The 21,048-nt window shown below is 51.3% G+C and overlaps 1 long non-coding RNA gene and 1 other non-coding gene across 4 annotated transcripts; one reads left to right on the plus strand and one right to left on the minus strand.

The window, feature by feature from the left end:
• The first annotated feature begins 348 nt into the window (after window positions 1–348).
• On the plus strand, window positions 349–9,283 carry LOC132246468 (uncharacterized). 3 transcript variants are annotated; one of them, XR_009457783.1, is made up of 3 exons: window positions 369–707; window positions 6,939–8,862; window positions 9,070–9,283. It is a non-coding gene; the product is annotated as an uncharacterized LOC132246468 (long non-coding RNA). The 3 variants fall into 3 exon arrangements; XR_009457782.1 differs by having other exon boundaries at window positions 373–707; window positions 6,939–8,269; window positions 8,733–9,283; XR_009457781.1 differs by having other exon boundaries at window positions 349–707; window positions 6,939–9,283.
• TRNAA-UGC (transfer RNA alanine (anticodon UGC)) lies at window positions 2,721–2,792 on the minus strand. The gene has a single exon. It is a non-coding gene; the product is annotated as a tRNA-Ala (tRNA).
• Window positions 9,284–21,048: the final 11,765 nt, after the last annotated feature.

A 21,048-nucleotide genomic window follows, 5' to 3' on the forward strand; every position in this document is an offset into this window, starting at 1 on the left:
TGGGGACACACTTCCTGCTCCGCGCCTGCAGGCCGGACCCCGCCCAGTCCCGGCGCCCGCGGAACCAGCGGAGCACGAGCCCGCAACCGAGTCCCCCGACCGCGTGCCGGAAAAGGGCGGCCTACGGTCATATTTAAAAGCTCTCAGCCCGGAGGGACGTCCGCCACACCCAATTAGCTGCTGCGGCGCCCAGCGCCTATCCACCAATAAACGCGGGTATGAAAGAGGCAGCGCCCGCCCTTGCCCCGGCCCCGGCCCCGCCCCGCCGGCCGAGGGGGGGGCGTGGCCTGGGCGAGGGAGCGCTCGCGACGTGCCGGGGAGGCGCAGTGCGGGCGTGGCTGTGTTGGAGCGCGGAGCTCCGGCCTGGGGGGCGTGGCCTGGGCGAGGGCGCGCCTGCGCCGTGTGCGGGACCCGCAGTGCGGGAGCGGCCGCGGAGGAGCGCGGGGTTCTGAGTTGTGGGGCGGGGCGGGGCGGGGCGGGGCGCAGCTCCGGGCTCGGGCAGGGGCTCGGGATGCGCCCGGGGAGGCAGCGGGGAGCCGCCCGCCCGCCTACACGGCGCTGCACGTGCCCCGAGCCGGCATGCGGGAGCCCCGGGGCCGCCTGCTCCTTCCCTCCCGACCCCAGCCCCAAAACATCCGGGGAGCCCCCTCCTCGGCGCCTCCGGGTGCTTAGTGTTACCTTTTGCACGTGGCTGTTCACTAATTATTGTAAGTTTACATAGTGCTAATTAACGTTCATGTTGCTTACTAGTCTAATTATTTCTCATTCTAACGGTGCATGATTATCATGACGTTAATAAGATGATTTTTAACATTATTATCATGACATTAATGAAATTATTTGTAAAATCTGTTGGGCTCGCAAAACGCGCTCTGCATATCCAGCTTCTTTTAAAACAGTTGAATGGGAGCTAGAAACCCGACTGGGCTGGGCATCAGCTAATCATTATTATTGCAGTACTGCTATATCGTAATTATTCTTTATATATTATTGTAATTATTGTGACTGGCTGTATAGTGTTCCTGTTTTTGAAAGCCGGTGTGTTTTCTGCACTCGATGGAGGTGAACAACTTTTCTTTTCACCTCCCCTTTTCTTCAGTTAACTCTGAGACTGGGTCACCTGCTGCAATTCGCCCTCCGTGCATTTCTTGGTTGTGTCGGGGGTGAGTTTTTGGGGGAGGTAAAAATCCTTTTAAAAATAACTACATAAATAAATAGGTCTATGGCTGCTTTTTGGGGGGCTGGGGAGAAGCCCAAAGTTGCCTGCGGGCCCTGGCTCCTCCATCCCACCTACGAGGCTGAAGTTGATTGCTTCTTCCCAGTTCCTTTTTCAAAACTAATCTACACCCAATCGAAGCTTGTTGTTAATGAATTACACATCTTAAATAGAATTTCATTACATATTTGCTAATGAATATGTAAAATAATATTCTGTATCAAATATAAAGGTCAGATTAGGATGGGATTATGGGGCAAAATACTTCTTGGGCCACCCCAAACTGCCTGTTGGCGCCACAGGGGACTGTCCCAGAGCACCTTGACCACAGCGTTGCCCGGCCCAAAGTGCGGTTTGGCCGTGCTGGCTGCCAGCTGACACCCCCCCGCCCCTGTACTAAATATATGGGCGTGAGTTAGGAACTAGTTTTGGGGCTGCGATTTTAGCCAGAAATCCTTCTTGGGCCACCCCATGACAGACCTGTGCGCCATCGGGGACTCTGCTGGACATCTCTCACCAGTCTTGCCCAACCCAAAACACGGCTTGCCCGTGATAGACTGCGAACTGACAGCGTGCCAGTTTCTGTGCTGAGTATATGGACCGAAATAAGGACCCGGATTTAGGGCTGGGATCATGGCTAGAAATCCTTCTTGGGCCAGCCCACGCCATGCCTCTGTGGCACATGGGACTCTCCTGGTTATCTGCGCAGAGTCCTGCCCATCCCAGGAAATGGTTTGGCTGTGCCTGGCTGCCAGCTGATAGTCTGCCCAGACACCACTAACTACAGGGGCCTGAATAAAGAAGTGGGATTTGGGCTGGGATTAGAGATGGAAATGCTTGTTGGGCCACCCTGCGTTATCACTCTGTGGTACCAGTGGACTCCCCTGACCACAGCTTGCCTGGCCCAACTCGTGGTTTGGCCCTGCCAGGATGCCAGCGGACAGCTCCCCCAGCCACAGTACTAAGTATGTGGGTTTGAGTAAGGAAGTGGATCTTGGGCTGGGATTATGGTTGGAAATCTGTTCTGGGCTACCTCAGCACACCCCTGTTGCACCAGGGGACTCTCCTGCTCTTCCCTGACCAGAGTCATAGTATCATAGTACTTAGGGTCGGAAGGGACCTAAACAGCTGATCAGGTCTGACTCCTTCCCTCAGGCAGGAATGGGTGCAGGATCATATCACCCCAGCCTCCTCTTGAAGATGCCCAAGGTAGGAGAGTACCACCTCCCTTGGGAGCCCATTCCAGAGCCTGGCAGCCCTAAGTGTAGGGTAATGTTTCCTGGTGTCCAGCCTGAACCTTTTCTCTAACAATTGGAGGGTTTTATTCCTAGTAACCCTGGGTGGTGCCTGGGGGGAACAGAGCCTCCCTCAATTCTCTCTGGTCCCCCATAGTGAGTTTGTAAATTGCTATCAGTTCCCCTCTCAGCCTTCTCCTGTGGAGGCTGAATAGGTTCAGGCCTTCTAGCTTCTCTTTGTAGGGCCTGCCCTGCTGCCCCATGAAAAGTAGTGATGCTGGGGATTGAACCCAGGACCTCATACATGCAAAGCATACGCTCTACCACTGAGCTACATCCCCTTTCAGAAGCTTAACCACTCCCTTGCTGTCCTGCCTGACTGAAGACATGGTTTGGCTGTGCCAGACCATGAACTGGCAGCCCCTGCAAATAGTGTCCTAAATTTATGGGTTTGAATAAGGAACTGGGTTTTGGGCTAGGTTGTCAACAGGAAATCCTCTTTGGGCCACCCCACACCATGCCTCTGTGGCACTGGATACAATCCCACACCGCCCAACCAGAGTCTTGCCTGGCCCAGAGTGCAGTTTTTGTGTGCCAAGCTGCCAACTGACAGCCCCCCATGCCCACTGTACTAAGTACATGGACCCAAATAAAGACCTGGTTTTGGACTGGGGTTATGGCTGGAAATACTGTTTGGGCCGGTTCCCCCATCCCCACTGTACTAAGTAGACAGGCTCAAGGAAGGAATTTCTTGTGTGCTGGGATTAGAGATGGAAATCCTTCTTGGGCCACCCCACACCATGTCTCTATGGCACCGGAGGACTCTCCCGGACACCACTGACCAGTCTGGCCCAGACCAGAGCGTGGTTTCTTCATGCCAGGCTGCCAACTAACAGCCCCCCATTCCCATGGTACTAAGTATACATGCTTGACTAAAGACCCGGCATTTGGGCTGAGATTGCAGACTGAATTGATGACCAATGTCTTGCCTGGCCCAGATGGTGTGGGGTGGCCCAAAATGGATTTCCAGCCATAATCCCAGCTGTTACCAGATTTGCCTGTCACTTTGGGGTGTGCTCATTTATTAGGGGTACATTTCTAGGGTCTTTGCAATTCTATCAATGTGCTCCTTGTGTTACCTGTGTTTCTGTACGGACTGTATCTCTGCCTTCTGCAAGTCCTCACCCCCAGTGGAGCTATCTTGCAGGACTCCATTTCAGTGGGGCTGGGTTCCTCCAGCCACTAAATCAGTCAAGTGCGCACGCACACACACACACACACGCGCGCGCGCACACACACGCGCGTGCGCACACACACACACTAACATGACATGCCTGACCTGGCCAGGTTTATCAGGCTGACACCTTCACATGCCAGGAATCAGTTCATTAAGGTAACACTACACTGCAGTCAGACACCAGCACACAGTGAACAGAATCCCTCTGAATGCGGCTGGGTGTCCAGCTGACACCCTCATGGGCCAGCTTTCAGTTCATTAGGGCACGCCTGAGCCAAAGTGGGTCCATCAGCCTATACAAGCTGATCCTCTTACGTGTCTCAAACTCAGCACGTCCCAATCTTTTGCCCTAACTGTCCTAGTAGTGGTAGCCTCTTGATGAGCGGACCCCACAGTATTTCTGGGCTTCACAGGGATCTTTGGCTTAGGTAAAAGAAGCGTTGCTGCAGAGCAAGTGAGGAAGGGAAGTAGAGAAGGAAAAATGCATCCAGTTACCACCAGTTTCACTATAAAAGTTATTTATTGTGAAGCATATGAGTTTTATAATGGTACTAGTAGTAATAGACATGCAAGGGGAAACAAAGAAAACAATTACAATATTCCCCTGGTTTAATTGAGTATTTGGGGAAACTAAGCTGAAGCTTAACTAATACAATTTAGGTTCAGAAAGCTATGCCTAGAGACAAAAAGAGAGAAAGAGGGAGAAAGAGAGAGCGAGAGCTGGGGTGTCACTGTTCCCAGGCACTCCGGTGATTTGATGACAAGCAAAGTTCCCAGCACGATCCTTGAAGGGAGAGGATCTGTTTCTGCCAGCTTCTTGGGAACAACAGCGGGTGGTGTCAGAGAGATTTTTCTCTCTTGAAGCACCCTGTTTGCTGCTTTACACCTTTCTTATCCCCTTAGTCCAGCCTCTTCAAAGCATTCTTTTAATTGTGTAAATGAAGAGGGTCCCAAGCCATAAGTGACAGGGAAAATCCTGTTATACAAACAGTTTCAGTTTAAATGAATGACCTTTCTCAGTGACCAGGGGTTATCTGGTTTGGAACATCTCAAGAAATGGATTAACAACCAGCAAAAACATCAAGTTTTAAGGAATAACCAGACACGTAGGAGCCATCTTGAAATTATGGGGTTTTATTTTCTTTTTTTCCAATTCCCTTCCTTTTACAACAAGGTGTCTATGAAACGGCATCTTGACATTTTCTCTTAACTTTTTAATCCTGAGCCATTTTGGTTGTGGCCAGCCTCAAGGCACTCATGCTTACAAAATCAAATGGAGATGCGCAGAACTGAGACAGGTTTTCCTGTAGATTGTCTGAAGAGGCTTCATCTTTTGTTAAGTGCACTGACGGCGTCTGTCTTGGGGCAGTGGATTGTTCTTGGTGCTGTGTATTGAGCCGGTCCCTGAGGGAATCATGATTAATCGGTAACTGGTAGCAGCCAGGCCTGCGGTGATCCCAGGTCCCATGCCTCAAAACAGACGCAGTTGCACAAGCACCCATGTCACGAGTTTTGCCTGTCAGCAGCCAGAGGTGCAGGCCCCCGAGCCCAGAAGCCCTGCATCGATCCCTCGACAGCTGGCAGGCTTCGTGGCCTCAGCAGGGGCCACCATCACTGCAGTTTTCAGCTCACTGCACCTTAACACACACGGTCATCTATGTCACGAGTTTTGCCTGTCAGCAGCTCGAGGTGCAGTTCCCCCCAAAACCCTGCACCAATCGTCTTGAAGCTTGGCAGGCTTCATGGCCTCGGCAAGGCTACCAGCCCTGCAGCTTTCACCCCGCTGTGGTGTAACACATACACGTGACATGAGTTTTGCTTTCAAGAATGTGGGGTGCAGTTCCCCCGAGCCCCTGCACCGATCTTCTTGAAACGTGGCAGGCTTCATGCTCTCAACAGGGGCTGCCACCCCTGCAAGTTTCACCCAAATCAGACAAAAAACACAGCTGTAGATATTTCATTCATTCCCCATTATACCCTATGGCCGGGTCTCCGAGGCGGCTCCAAAGCTTCCTACTCACACAGGCCAACTAGTGACTACAATGGACTGCAGAACCCAGATCTACTCTAAGCAGAATTACCTCTATCGTCACATCCACAGCTGCCCCATTCAGGCCATGGAAAACTGTCTGTGCACCAGGCATGGCAGGACTGGCGCTGGGACAGTTGGCTGTGCTGACCTCAGAGAATGGGAGAGCTTTGCATCTCCCTGGGTGATTATAGGATGGTATTTCTGAAGACACATGTACTTTTGGGGCATCCAGAAGCAAAGACACACATTTTAATGGGATGGAAAGTGGGTCAAACCTGTTTCAAAGGAAGTGTAGAGAGAGTGTCTGATCTTATGGGGAAGGGATGTTGACTGTCAGCACGAAGACTTCTTAAATGAGCTCTGTACGATGGGAAACAGCAACGGAGAAGAGGTGGTGGGAGGTAGCCAGCAAAATCAGTGACATTTAGGAGGCAGCAGTGCAGTACTTGGAGGTACCAAGTAGTTATTTCATCTCGGTGAGCAATTTTAATTCATTTTTAGCAAAATCTTAAAAACTTGAAGACCTGGACTTCTTCAGCTGTGACATCACAAACCTGAAGGATTACAGGGAAAGGATTTTTGAGCTGCTTCAGGAGATCACCTACCTAGATTGATTTGATCAGGAAGGTAATGAGGCCCCCAACTCAAAAGATGAAGATGATGAGGGTGACTTCTCTAAACATGCAGTCATTAGTTATGCCATTCAGTCAGTATCTAAATAGAAAATTCAGACTAAAGTGACTGTGGAACTGCTGGAGCACAAATCAGCTACGTGTGTCAGGTGAAGGCCAGTATCACATACTGCTCCTATTGGGTAATGCGGGGGGGGCGGGCAATGCACTTGCGAAGAGAGTAGTCATGGATGCTGTGCACAGCTAAAGGAGAGCTGCACTTAGGAAAACATGAGTACACCTCTTTACACTGAGCTATAACTATATAAAAGCAGTTATTTTATTGCTGGTACCAAAAGCTTTTTTTTTTTTTCATACCCATCATCTCATATTCGATGCTGTGGCACATTCAGTTCTGTGTTTTCTCTTCCTATAGAAAGAGGAAAAAGAGGGATGTTACTTCTAGTCCTGTCTTTTTTTAAAGATTTCTGGAGAAGGTTTTGTAGCTGAATTGAGTCAGATTTCAGAAGCTCATTTAAGATGAATTTACAAACAAGCCTTTGAGGTTTAAGCAAAGCTGTAAGGAATTAATTTACCTGTCTTTCAGAAGGAGATGAGGAGGATGAAGCAGATGAAGATGAAGCTGGTCCACCAGGAGAGTACAAACAAGGTGAAGATGATGGAGGTTCAGATTTGGGGGAGAGTGAAGAGGAGGAAGAAGCTGGCCTTTCATACCTGATGATGGACAAGATCCAGGTAGGACTTACCCTATTCTACTGTAAGGCTCAGGATTTTCTTGACACTGTCTAGCTATAAACGTGTAATAATTTAAACTTGTATAAGCAGAATCATGTAAATCCACTATCATATATGTGCAATAGAGTACTTTAGAGAGACACCTTTTACTATCAAAGAAGTGCGTTACAGTAGGGGAACCGCCGCTCTTTGGTATTCTCTGTTATCTTGCTTAACATGAAATGCTGCAAGATTTATTACTTCACTGCCTTGTAGAATTAGTGTCATTCTGCACCAGATCACCACGTCAGATTTAGAGGAGAACATGGCCGAAACAAATCCACCTGCCCTACCAGGATGCTCACAAGTGTCTAGGGCGCTTCAGCCTTGAGAGCCATGCCCTCACCATGCAGATCTGCAGGTTGTCAGGTGTGGGGCTGGGGCTTCCAGGCAGGGGGGAGAGGGTGAGTATGGAGGAGCTAGGGCCTGAGGGTGCAGGGGGCTGATCAGGATGTGAGGGCTGAGGCAAAGGGGAGACAGGCTGGGAATCGAGGAGTGAGGGCTGGCCACAGGAAGAAGTCAGGGAGAGGCTGGAGCTGCGGCCCTGGGAGTGCCGTGGGTTCGGCCATGCAGGGGAGAGCTGGGGCAGGGAGCGGAGACTTCCCCTGGGTGGGAGCACAGGACCTTGAGCTGCTGTTAGTGGAGGGAGGTGGGTGGGAAGTTGGATCCTGGCATTTTGGGGAAGGAGAAGGGGTTGGACGCTCCTTTCACCCCACTTATCTCAGGGTCCTTTTCTTTCCTAGCCAGGGGGGCAGAAAACCCGTGTGATGTTTGCTGAGCTGACCTGCAGGGAGCCTGATGGACGCAGGGGATGGGAATGGGGCTCTGTCGGGTTCGCTGCTCTGGGAAGGAAGCGAGTTAGAGCAGAGCAGGCGTGAGGACCAGGACTTGCAGGTTGTGCCCTGCTCTGGCTCTTCGAAAGGAGTGCTGTCCAGCATGCCATAGTGAGGGGCATGGTTTGGGAGGACTCCTGGGTCCTGTTTCTAGCTGAGGGAAGGAGGGCAGGGGGTGGGAGGAAGGTTTTGTGGCTCAGGACTCCTGGCTTCTTTTTGGAATCTGTCACTTCCCCAGAATGAACCCACAAATCATCTGTGCTTTGAGTCAATTGATACCTTGGGTGATGCTGTCAGCACATACATGGAGGTGAGTGGAAGCAGCATGGTGGGAGGTGTCCACTGCCCTGGTCAGAGGAGGACGGGGTTGGGGGAATACTGGGCCCATGGATCGGATTCAAGGGTGGATGGCGATACTGGGCTTGGGTGGCCTCATGGGTCCCATCTGTCAGGCAGAGGAAGGTAGTAATAGGTGCATGGGTCAGATCCAGGCTGGCATGGATGGGGTTCCCGTCAAGGGGCTGCATTGAAGCAGAAGAGTTACTTGGCTGGGGGTGAGCCCGTGGGTCCCACGGGATGGTTTATATACTACAAGCAGTGCCCTCCTGCCAGGGTCCCCATTGGGTCCCAGTCGTGACCTTCACTGCCCAGCCCTGTCCTGGCAGTGGCTGATGGGGAAAATGTGGGGTCTTTCCATTCTCCTTCAGCATGGAAATGGCCTCTGCTTTGCCTCCCACCCCGCTCATGCTTTGCCTCCTGTCTCCTCTTCACAGCGGTTATCAACGTGAGCCATGATGCGATACGCATACCAGCTGCCAGCTCTGGGTGGTGGAGGAGCAGTCCATCAGCCAGGTCAACGGCGACTTCGACTGCAAGTGGGAGGTGCTGGAGGCCTCAGGCCAGGTCAGCATTAACTGGCCCCGGGAGTGACCTTGCTGTGGGGAGGCTCCTCGAGGACCTGCCCATCCCCTCTCAGAGACCTGCCTGCACAGCTTCACGTGCACCCACACCCAAAGGACTCTGTAGAGGGGGCAGGGTCACAGGCATGGTTGTGGGTTGAACTTTGAAGATGTGGGGTGGGGGCCTAATGTAAGACATGTTTATTTTTAGAGCTGTTCTTCTACACCTGCTGCTTTCCCAGGAGAGAGAGACTTAATTGATATGAATGGGAGGAGGGTTGTACTGGAATGGTCTATTTTAGGCAGGAGTGAGGGCTGTCCTTGTCCCATTGCTGGGTTCCTTGCCCCCCAGCAGTCTGGAGAATGGCTTGAGCCTTGTTTTGCTTCCACCCAAGAGGATTATATTAAAATATAATAAAGGAAAAGTGGCTCGTGATGGGTTTTATTCTGAAGGGGTAGGAGTGGGGCTTCACAGTACTGGCAGGAGGGACACCCCTGAGATTGCAGTGGACAGACAGATTGGGCTGAGGCATGGGGATGGAAAGAGCTTCCCTGTAAGACACATGGCTTGTGCCATCATAGACAATGATGGCTGAAAGGGACCTCAAGAGGTCACCTGGTCTAGTCCAACCCCCTGCTTAGAACAGGCCCACCCACAACTATATCACCCCAGCCAAAGCTTTCTCTACCGAGGCCTTAACCTCCAAGGATGTAGATCCCACAGCCTCTCTGGTTAACCTACTCTAGTGTTTTACTACTCCCCATGTGAGAGTTTTTCCTAATATGTAAGCTAAAGTTCCCTTGCTGCAACTTTCGCCCATTGCTCCTTGTTCGGCCATCAACCACCACTGAGAACAGTGCAGGTCCGTGCTCTTTGCACCCCCCTGCAGGGAGTTGAAGGCTGCTATTGAATCCCCCCTCAGACTTCTCTTCTGCAGACTAAATAAGCCCAGCTCCCTCAGCCTCTCTCCTCGTAAGCACAGATCCAGGTTTTCTGTTCACCATGGACAAATGTGGTGAAACCCATCTTTTTTTCATTTTAAGGCGAAAAACCCAGATTGCCTCTTTAAGAAGAAAACATCCGGAAATGGCAGGTTCCCCATGCAGGCTGGCAGAGTTCCAGCATGCAAGGGGCTAGAGGGAGCAGGAGGAGGGCGATCAGGCAGGGGAGGCCACATGCGTGCACACATGTGCGTGTGGCAGCCGGGCAGCCTGGAGAGCACCTCTTGCAGCTCTCCGCTAAGCCTTGCACTGCGGCCATCTGGGACAAGGATGGTGCCTGGCATCCACAGGTGCAAGGTGATAAATGGCGTCTAATGGCCAGGGAGGGATTAGCATCCCCCGGGCCCTGCAGAGCACACCCCTGCAGGGGGAAGGCATTTCTGGTCCAGGCTGGGCCTGGTGCACACGTATTCATTAGAGCTGTCACGGCAGGGGGCTGATGGTCTCTGACTTCCCCCGGCAGGTCCCCAGGCAGCCCTTGTCCTGGTAACATCTGAATTCCTCTGTGCTTGCACTTTCTGACCCCTTGAATACTCTCGCTCCTCCTGCCAAGCTCAGCGGGGAGCCGCTGGCACCTGTGGGCAGGGAGCAGGGGCAGATTTGCGTGAAGGGGCTGATCTCAGCTCTGGGGGGCTCAGAGAGACTCCGCGGGTCCGAGCCAGAGACCTGTTTGCCTGGGGAAGGCGCGCTGGTCTGGATTCCCACCGTGGCCTGGGCACCGCTCCTCCTCGTGCTGCTCACACCCTGCTCGGGTACCCCGAAGGGGAGGGTCAGCCACGTCCTGGGCTTTATGAATCTCAGGTTCTCTTCCCACAGGTGTTTTTTCCAGTTTCTTGCCCTTTGGTCCTGCCCTGTCTGCCACAAAACCAGAGGCTCAGTGAGGAGACGAGATTAATTCCTGTCATTCTTCCAGGTTCCCTCTCGCAGCCCCACTGACTCGAGCGCCCGCAAAGTCCGTGGCTCTGGGCAGCACTGCCAGTCTCTCTCGGACACTGAGCGGTGAGCACAGGCACTGCTGTGTCCACTGGGACCAACAAAACCAGGACAAGGCCCTACAATTTCTCTGGCACAGCGAGGGGATCAAAGGGAATGGAGTCCCAGACTGATTCACCATTTCCAACTCCAGCGCCATACGCTCTTTAACCACCACCTATGTCCCTGGGGAAGATGAGGCCATTTCCAGGTGTGGTGCAGGTTACAAGATTGGAGGTAGTTATGGGTATGTCAGCGTGACACAGTCAGATGAGGACCTGAGACAAAAACCTCCTTTGGGCTCAACGGGGCTCTGTGTGGCTTGGATCTGTGCTCCATGAAGGGTTTGCATGTCAGCAAGCTCTGCTAGCCCCTCGAGTAGCTACTCGCAGTCTAACAGGCCCTTCCTTGTCCTGCTCTGTCATCGTACTCTTGGACAGGCAAAGCAGCTTTTCACTGTTTCCCCGCCTAGCAGCTCTCTGCCCTTGACTGTCAACATATATTCCTCCTCTTCTCTTTGTGTAGAAAGGACTAAAGGTTCAGAGACACCTTTCCACACCCACTATTAGCAAACGAAGGATGGGAATGCGTGATACACAAACCCAGCACAGATTCAGGAAACATCTCCAAAATGTGTGGTTGCAGCCTTCTCCCCTCTGATTCCTTGACAGATGTGTGGTGCGCCCTTCAGAGGGAATCCCTTTCTTTAAGCAAAGAGCTAAACCCACACACCCATTGATGAGTGAGGGCAATCCCAGCTCCGAATTAAGGACTATGCAAAGTGTCATCCCTAATCACACATAATCCCATTTGTATCCAGCCTTTGTCCCACATCCCTGCTCAGAGGTTCATAAAAGGGAAAGGAATTATCGTTTGGGAAGAAACGAGTGACCTCTCCTCTTTTACTGTCCTCCTCGTGCTGCCTGCTGGGTCCCATCTTGTCCTGCTCTGTCATTACGTCCTTTGCCAAGGGGCAAAACAACTTGTCAGTGCTTCCCCTTAGCAGTTCTCTGCTGTACGTGGTGGAGACTCATTCATCCCCTCCTCTGTTGCTTGCCGAGGTCTGTATGATTGGGAGCCCCTCTGCTCACCCAGCATTCAGAAGCTCAGGGTGGCATCTCGGGTAAAGGACCAATCTCCATCAGGTGTCATTTCAACTCAAAACTGATTTCTCTTGAGACCCCTTGGGTGCATGTGCCCTTCTTTGCAGGGTGACAGCTTTCTGTAGACAAAGCATTGGACCCCATGGACATCCTGATGAGGATGGGAAATCAGAAGAATGACTACATAGCGATGTGGAGTGTCATCTCGGGTCACGTGTGCTTCCATCCTGACACTCGGTGAGCAAATTTTGCCTTCCAGGTTCAGTCGGAGGGAAGGAAATCAGTGGATGATGGCACTGCAGGGTGCTGGACTTTCAGATCATTTCTAAACTAAACAAAAGTTGAAATACCCCCCGGTGCCCTGGGAAATACACCTTTGTGAGATGTTTGTCATGGGGGACAGTGGGCTTTGGCCAAATCTGGGGACTTGTTTGGGGGGTCTCTACAAAGGCACGAGAGAGAGGCAGATAGCAGAGGCAGACACACACTGTGAGTAAATGTGATTCCACCTGACTAGCTGGTGTTTCACATAACCTACATCACCGTGCTACATTCACAACTACATGGGCTCATTTTGTGATGTTTCTAGTAAGTGGGGGAGGTCGAGGCAGCAGCAGCCAGGGAGCAGGGAGCAGATTTGCATGAAGGAACAGATCTTGGTCCGGGAGTCAGAGAGAGACTGGGAGGGTCCCAGCGAGAAACTTCCTTGGCTCAGGAAGCCGACCTAGTCTGGATTCCCACCATAACCCCTCTCCTCCTTGTGCTGCTCACGTGCTGCTCGGGTAACTCATCGAAGACCGTGTGCTGCAGATTACTTTTGCAGACCTTCCTGGGATGAACAGAGAAATGGGGAGCCCGCTGTACGAGAGGAGAGTAAAGGAACTGCCTTGTCCTACCTTGTGAGAAGCAGACCGAGAGCGGAGATGACTGCTCTCTGCGATTACATCCGAGAGAGCCAAGAGCCATGCAAAAGAAAAGGAGAGTGCCAGCTCCAGAAAAAGTGAGTAAATAGGAGTCCCACATAGAAACAGGCTGAAGCTGAGAAGAAGGGTTGTAACCATCGGAGCAGGAGGCTCTGGAGCAGGTTCCCCGTGGGAGGGAACAACTCATTTTAAGAAGCAGATTGACAGATTTGAGCATGGGATGATATGTGGGATTGCCTGTGCTGGCAAGGGTGTGGGCATGAGCCAGGAGGTCCCGTCCAGGCCCGTGTTACCCTGTCTGCTCCAGTCCATCTTCAGAGAAAGATGACCCACCCGTTGCACACGGAAGAAGCCCCGAGATGTCGTTGGTGTCACACAAATCCCTTCCCTGCCCAGAGTGCGGCTGCCTGCTCTGTGCCTGCACATTACACAGGAGGAAACTGGTCCGGGGGGCAGTGCTGGAGGCGCTAGGGTGCGGGCGATGTGCTGTTCAGCCGGGAAGGGGTGCGGGAGACAGGGGTGGGCATCGCAGGGAGCACAGAGAAGGCAGGACGCTGCCAGGTCTGTTCTGGGGGGCTGCTCCAGCATTTTGGCTGAGGCCATTCAATCTCTTCCAAAAAGATTTCTGGAGGCAGGAGCATGAGTATTTTGATGGGAAAGGGTCCTGCTGGCTCCCCCAAAGACAGCAATAGACTTAAAGCTCCCTCTCCATGTGCCTTAAATGTGGAGCTCCTTATAGGGCACCCACCAGGGTTGTTGTAGTGTTGATGGGAATACAGCAAGGCCTACACATAAAACCTTTGTGATCAAAGAGAAAGGACTGTACAGAAAGGACAGGTTGGGGAAGAAAGGGCGGGGGGTTGCGCTCTATTTCAGTGAGCAATATACATCAACCCTCATCAAGACAGAATCCGAGGTTGAGGAAGTAGAAGGATTGTGGGTTAGGCTACATGGGGGGCAAGGAGAAAGGGATTTGGTGGTAGGGGTCTGCTACAGACCCCCACACCAAGGGGAAGAAATAGATGCGGGACTCCTGAGGCAAATCTCGGAGACCATAAAAGCTAAAGAGGCGGTAGTCATGGGGGACCTAAACTACCCGGACATCTGCTGGGAGTCACAGACAGCAAAGTCCCACCGCTCACGCAGGTTTCTAACCTGTGTACAGGACCTCCACCTGACTCAGGAGGTACATGGTCCCACTAGGGGGAATGCCATACTGGATCTGGTATTGGCAACGGGAGATGACATGGTAGCGGACCTCCAGATCCGTAGCCATCTGGGGGACAGTGATCACCTAATAATACAATTCCCCATAAGACGTCGAGTGGGTAAGGTAACTAGTAGGGTGAAAGTGCTAGACTTTAGGAAAGCTGATTTCAATGAACTCAGGCGATTAGTCAAGGACGCACTGCAGAGTAGGAGATTTGAAGGGATGGAAGCCCAAGAAGGGTGGCTGTGCCTTAAGGAAACGATCCTTCGGGCACAAAGCAAGACGATCCCCGAGCGAGGCAAAAGAGGGAAAGAGGCCAGGAGGCTTCCCTGGCTGACCAGAGAAATCCAGAGCAGCCTAAGGGACAAAAGGGAAGTACATAAAAAGTGGAAACAGGGAGAGATCACCAAAGATGAATGTACCTCCCCTGCTCGTGCTTGTAGGGAGGCAGTTAGACGGGCCAAAGCTACCATGGAGCTGAGGATGGCAACCCAAGTAAAAGGCAACAAGAAATTGTTTTTTAGATATATAGGGAGTAAAAGGAAGGCCCAGGGAGGAATAGGACCCCTGCTAAATGGGCAGAAACAATTGGTGACGGACAGGGGGGACAAGGCTGAACTCAATGAGTTCTTTGCCTCAGTGTTCCTAAGTGAGGGGCACGACAAGTCTCTCACTGGGGTTGTAGAGAGGCAGCAGCAAGGCGCCAGACTTCCATACGTAGACCCTGAAATGGTGCAGAGTCATTTGGAAGAACTGGATGCCTTTAAGTCGGCAGGCCCGGATGAGCTCCATCCAAGGGTGCTGAAGGCACTGGCCGACATCATTGCAGAGCCACTGGCGGGAATATTTGAAAGCTCATGGCACACGGGCCATTTCCGGAGGACTGGAAAAGGGCCAACGTGGTCCCCATTTTCAAAAAGGGGAGGAAGGAGGACCCGGGCAACTATAGACCTGTCAGTCTCACCTCCATCCTTGGCAAAGTCTTTGAAAAAATTATCAAGGCTCACATTTGTGAGAGCCCGGCAGGGCAAATTATGCTGAGGGGAAACCAGCACAGGTTCGTGGCGGGCAGATCGTGCCTGACCAATCTAGTCTCCTTCTATGACCAGGTTATGAAACGCCTGGACACAGGAGGAGGGGTGGATGTCGTATACTTAGACTTCAGGAAGGCCTTCGATACGGTATCCCACCCCATACTGGTGAACAAGTTAAGAGGCTGTGACTTGGATGACTGCACAGTCCGGTGGGTGGTGAATTGGCTGGAGGGTCGTACCCAGAGAGTAGTGGTGGATGGGTTGGTTTCAACCTGGAGGGGTGTGGGCAGTGGGGTCCCACAGGGCTCGGTCCTTGGACCGATACTCTTTAATGTCTTCATCAGCGACTTGGACGAGGGAGTCAAATGTACTCTGTCCAAGTTTGCAGATGACACAAAGCTATGGGGAGAAGTGGACACGCCGGAGGGCAGGGAACAGCTGCAGGCAGACCTGGACAAGTTGGACAAGTGGGCAGAAAACAACAGAATGCAATTCAACAAGGAGAAATGCAAAGTGCTGTACCTAGGGAGGAAAAATGTCCAGCACACCTACAGCCTAGGGAATGACCTGCTGGGTGGCACGGAAGTGGAAAAGGATCTTGGAGTCTTAGTGGACTCCAAGATGAACATGAGTCGGCAGTGTGACAAAGCCATCAAAAAAGCCAATGGCACTTTATCGTGCATCAGCAGATGCATGACGAATAGGTCCAAGGAGGTGATACTTCTCCTCTATCGGGCGCTGGTCAGACTGCAGTTGGAGTACTGCGTGCAATTCTGGGCGCCGCAATTCAAGAGGGATGCGGATAACCTGGAGAGGGTCCAGAGAAGGGCCACTCGTATGGTTAAGGACCTGCAGACCAAGCCCTACGAGGAGAGACTGGAGAACCTGGACCTTTTCAGCCTCCGCAAGAGAAGGTTGAGAGGCGACCTTGTGGCTGCCTATAAGTTCATCACGGGGGCACAGAAGGGAGTTGGTGAGTATTTATTCACCAAGGCGCCCCCGGGGGTTACAAGAAATAATGGCCACAAGCTAGCAGAGAGCAGATTTAGACTGGACATTAGGAAGAACTTCTTCACAGTTCGAGTGGCCAAGGTCTGGAACGGGCTCCCAAGGGAGGTGGTGCTCTCCCCTACCCTGGGGGTCTTCAAGAGGAGGTTAGATGAGCATCTAGCTGGGGTCATCTAGACCCAGCACTCTTTCCTGCTTATGCAGGGGGTCGGACTCGATCTATTGAAGTCCCTTCCGACCCTAACATCTATGAATCTATGAAAGACGACCCACCCATTGCACATGGAAGAGGCCACAAGAGGTCATTGGTGTCACGCAAATCCCTTCCCTGCCCGGAGTGCGGCTGCCTGCTCTGTGCCTGCTTGTCACACAGGAGGAAACTGGTCCGGGGGGCAGTGCTGTAGGCGCTAGGGTGCGGGCGATGTGCTGTTCAGCCGGGAAGGGGCGCGGGAGACGGGGGTGGGCATCGCAGGGAGCACAGAGAAGGCAGGATGCTGCCAGGTCTGTTCTGGGGGGCTGCTCCAGCGTTTTGGCTGAGGCCATTCAATCTCTTCCAAAAAGATTTCTGGAGGCAGGAGCATGAGTATTTTGATGGGAAAGGGTCCTGCTGGCTCCCCCGAAGACAGCAATAGACTTAAAGCTCCCTCTCCATGTGCCTTGAATGTGGAGCTCCTTATAAGGCACCCACCAGGGTTGTTGTAGTGTTGATGGGAATACAGCAAGGCCTACACATAAAACCTTTGTGATCAAATTAAAACAACAGTGCATCTTGCACAAAAATGCAAGTGGCAGCTGGGACCATGCTAAATAGTGCAACCCCAATTGGTCTTATTCTCTGTGCTAGATTATGTCAAATCAAGGAAATGGTCAACAGAGAACTGCCACGCTCATCACATGTACGCGTGTCTCAGAAGCCAGTAAAGGCAAGAAAGCTGCATAGACAGACAAAAAACTAGAGCTCTTCCTTCCAAAATGATATCTTTCATTACACCAACTGGAGAATCACAAGAAAATTGTCCTTTTCTGCAAGCTTTCGGGATCAAAGTCCCTTTGTCAAGCTCTGGGAAAAGTATAGGTGGTACAAGATGGTAAGGAGTCCCTATAAGTAGGAAATCAACTTCATTTTTGCACAGAGGGAGTTGGAGATGGAAGACTGTCCCTCTGGGTCCGTGAGAGTGTCTTTGTGAGCTGTGCCAAGTAGCTCTTTGCTGTGTTGATCAGGTAGGACTCCTTCCCTGGAGGTGTCAGATGGCAAGCAGGGAAGTAACAAAAACTTCCTTCTTATTCTGCAATGAAGTTTAAAACCCCAAAAAGAAAGCTACATACACATTTCAATTGACATAGCAGCTACAGGGAACAAAAGGCTAAATACGCATCTCAACAGAAACTTGTAAAAGATACAGAAAAAATGTCCTGTATGTGACAAACACTTCTCCCAACAAACATCCTAAGGGGTAAGGTGTTCAAAATGTCTGAACCATTCAGTGCAGGTGTGGAGTTTGAAAAACAAACCATCGCCTGTACACGCTACTGCAAATGTGCCCAGCTGATATACAGATACCCCAAGACAGGTTTGGTGACACCTCTAAGTATCCTGTCCAAGTGCTCAGGCCCATCCAAACGCTCAGACCTACAATTATAGGGTCTGCAGAGATGCACAAGTTTTACCCCTAGACAATGCAAGAATAGGAGCCAGGCAATTACTAGTTGTGATATGATGATCAACACCCTTTTCTCCCTGTTTGTCTGGACTCTAAGTGGCCAACTATCAAGAAAAAATGCTTTGAAGTTATACAATGAAACAATATAAGAACTAACAGAATTTGCCATCAAAGTGTGCACTCCAGGAGAAGCAGAGAGAGATCACTGCTACATCGCAACCAGCTTAACCAGCAACGGATCCTGCATGGGGAAAGCTGCAAAACTGGACCAACTTCCTTCGCCGGCATTGGTGAGAGAACCCTATTGCTGCTAAATATGTACTAGGACTTTGTGCAGTAGCTCCTTTTATTTTGGGAAGGAGTCTTTTTCTGTCATTTGGTTTGATAAGTTTGCTTGTGGTATTGTTATTAAAGCCTTTCTGCTATTGAACAACCGGGTGTTGTGTCAATTCTTGGGGCACTAGGTCTAAAAACCTGCTTTCTAAATGCAACAGTAGTAATTCTCTCTGTACCCGTGGTGCGCAGGTACCCATCTGGTTCCCAGAGATCAAGCCATCTGGGACACGTATGGTGCCTGCGATCCCACAGGGCACGTCTCTCTATGTGCAAGGGGATCGATGGCTTCTGAAATGGAGCCTGCTGCCGCGTTCGAATGAGAGCAGCCCAGCAGCCTTGGCATCGCATGTATGTAGTGTCCTCACATTTCAAAATGGTTGTGGGACCCCTTTCACTAAAATTTCTTCAACAAGGTTTACTTAAAGAGCCCCTGTTGCCATTTCAAAGGCCAGGATGCTGACTATATGAGACATTGCTGGTGTTTTATTTAGGGTGGCTCTTGAGAGCCGCTCTAATTCAAATCCTTCCTCCCCCACCACTCCATTATCCCAGGGCACATATAAAGATGCCCAGGTGTCATCACATATGCAGTCAGGTCTGAGAGAATTGGTAGACTCCAGGGCCATGAAGTCTGAAATGGAAAACCAAAGCCAGTTCATCCCAAAGATCAGAGCAAATAACACCCCTGTTGGCCCCATTTGAATGAGCCGTCTCAAGTCCTCTTCCTTCAAAGATGGCATTTCCTAAATTCCTTCTTGCACCAGCATGTCTCCCTTGCTCTCACCACTGCGAAGGGCTGGGGCACATCCCCTTTCTGGGATCATGGTGGGGTCCATGCTGGAGCTTTGCCTCTGGGATTTTTTCCTACCAGGAAAAGGTGTGAGTTTGGCCACTTGTTTAATATGTTGTATTTATTAATTTATTAGATGTAAATGGCGCCTCTCTCAAAAAAGACTTCAGGCAACTTACATAAAGAGGAAAAATCCTCCCGTGCTCCACAGGACGGTGCAGGGCTGGGATCTTGCCTCCATTCAGATCCCCACAGATGCACGTACCCTTCTCTGCAGAGTGGGAGAGCTTTCTATAAGCAAATCCCTGGAGCCCATTAATGAGAACATAACATCAGAGCAACAGATCTGTGGGGAGGCATGAAGTTTCATGTCAGATCGGACATGCTTCTGTTCTGACTCCCTCTCTGAACCACTTCTCTGCCCACAGTTGGTTTAAAGGGAGGTAAAATGGGTGGGCGTGGGTTGCTGCATGGCACTGGAATGGCAAATTGTTTCTAAGCCAAGAAAAAAACAGTCAAAACACGCAGTGGTGCCCTGAGCTGTACACCTGTGCAACACACCTCTGTGAGAGCTTGTCCTGATGGAAGATGGGCTTTGGTTGGCCAAGGTTTTGGGAGGCTATGCTTGAATTCAGTGCAAAGGTGCAGGAAAGAAGCAGGTAGATCTTACTCTATGGGTAGTCTTTGGGGAGAGGATAGCCTCTGGATAATGCATGCATCTGGCTAACCAGCTCTTGCACTCTGTGTCCTACACTGTCATAATACCAGAGTTTGTTCCTATTTTCACAGTAACATGGAGGCATTGGTGGTAGTTTTAGGAGTAAGAGCAGGGAAGGACTGGCAGCAGCAGCCAGTGAGCAGGGGCAGATTTGCACTAAGGGGCTGATCTCAGCGGTGGGGATTTAACAGATGAGAAGAGGGTCCCAGCCACAAACCCACTTGGCTGGGGAAGCCGAGCTAGTCTGGATTCCAGCCATGGCCTGGGCCCCGCTCCTCCTCGTGGTGCTCATGTACTGCTTGGGTAATCCATAAAACACTTCTGCACATGTCTGCATTGCTTTGCTTAATTAATTTTCATTGTTTCATGCCTTTATCCTATTGTAATGTGCTGCATAATAGAAGTGTAATTATGATAATAGATTAATGGCTATCTTCCTTCCAGGTTCCTTCTCGCAGCCCACCCTGACACAGGCGCCCTCAGAGTCTGTGACCCTGGGAAACACCTTTAAACTCCCCTGCACGCTGAGCAGTCAGTACAGGAGTTACAGTGTTGGTTGTACCAACAGAGACCTGACCAGGCCCCACGATTTCTATGCTATGGTTCAGACAGCAAAGGGGATGGAGCCTCAGATCGATTCACTGGCTCCAGCTCCGGTGCTATTTGCTATCTAACCATCACCAACGCCCAAGCAGACGATGAGGCCACTTACTGGTGTGGTGTAGATGATAGCATTAGTGGCAATTTTGGGTTTCACAGTGCCACTGTGAGAAACCCCTCCCCTGCCCTCCCTGCGGCTGTGCTCACATCAGAGCTGGGCTCCAGGCAGAGCTTCGAGTGTCCACAAAGGAGCTGTATCTGGATCCTGGCATGCAGCTTCTCACCCCGCCCAGGGCCCATCATGTCCACGTCTGCTGTTGCACTCCCTACGTGTGGGCAGAGCTGCTTATTAGTTTTGAGTCTCCCAAGATGTCTATCAGGGCCTTACGGAGAGGTGTCCTCTGCCAACTTGCCTGCAGAAATCTGGAGGCTCAGGAATACTTGTATCAACAAGCCACAGATGGGTTTGTGTTACAGAGAGACACAGCTCAGATTCAAGAGTCATCTCTGCTTGGACCAAACCTTGCCAAAACCTTCTCCACTCTTCTTCCCTGAGACATGAGTTCCCTTGATGCAAAAGTTAAGATCTGCTTGTGTGCCAAGAGCTGGAACTCAGGGACCCATCTGTGAGCACAAAAAAATCCCAGCACGAGACTACTGGGTATAAAGAAGGTCATTGCTCATCCATCTTGCTTCCACACTAGGTGAGGTACCGCTGAAGGGACTGGTGGTTTGGGCAGAGATGTCCCGTGCTGCTGAAGTCAATGCTGACTGTCACTAAAGAAGACTTACCTGCAGGCCTGGCACTGGCTTTTATCTATGGTGCTCTCTAT

Source organism: Alligator mississippiensis, chromosome 16 (assembly GCF_030867095.1).
Source record: "Alligator mississippiensis isolate rAllMis1 chromosome 16, rAllMis1, whole genome shotgun sequence".
Lineage (NCBI taxonomy): Eukaryota > Metazoa > Chordata > Crocodylia > Alligatoridae > Alligator > Alligator mississippiensis.